Genomic DNA, 755 nt, shown 5'->3' on the forward strand with positions numbered 1-755 from the left:
TATGAAAATAGAGGCTTTAACTTTTAGGGTTTACGTCATCTTTATGATTTTTCGACATCGGTTTCACGCTCTTCATCAAGAATTCCTTCTAATTCCTTAATAGACATGGGAGAATGTTGAAAATTTTAGAAAAATTTAGTGGTTATCCATTCAGACTATAAGATATCACTTAAGGGGTCGGCCTGGTTTTTTGACATTTTTTTTTTTTATAGAAATATTTATCCTACAAAATTGAATGTTTTTCACATATCATTAAGTATGTCGTGGAGTGTACAAGCAAATTTTTTCGGAATTTTTTCATGACATCTGTCGGAGAAATGGCTGGGTGAATGAGATGCGTTTTTTCACTGGCGGACACGATTTCTCATGTTTAGATCATCTGAAACACAAAAACCCAATTTATTCTTAAAAACTACGTTTTTTTTTTTTTAATTTTTCGCCATGTTTGTTTTAAATTAATATTGTCATAACATTGTCAACAAATTATAATTATTGATCTAGTAGGGATATCGTCCAGGCGTTAAATCATGTCCGCCAATTTAAAAGAGTGTGTTTTGAGAAAAATGCGTTTAAAGTTTGAGGTGTGCACTCCGAGTGCTCCGAACGTCGAGCGGTTATTTTTGAGCCTTTTTCGAAAACTTCCAACGGTAAAGTGGTTAAAGGTATCTTTTTTATATAGCGATAAGATTGCTATTGGTGTTTTAACTCTTGCACTGCAAGAATTTTCAACGTATCCAAAAAAGGTCTCTATTAAA

This window comes from Bactrocera latifrons, unplaced genomic scaffold, assembly GCF_001853355.1.
Source record: "Bactrocera latifrons isolate USDA-ARS-PBARC rearing strain unplaced genomic scaffold, ASM185335v1 scaffold_27, whole genome shotgun sequence".
Taxonomy (NCBI): Eukaryota; Metazoa; Arthropoda; class Insecta; order Diptera; family Tephritidae; genus Bactrocera; species Bactrocera latifrons.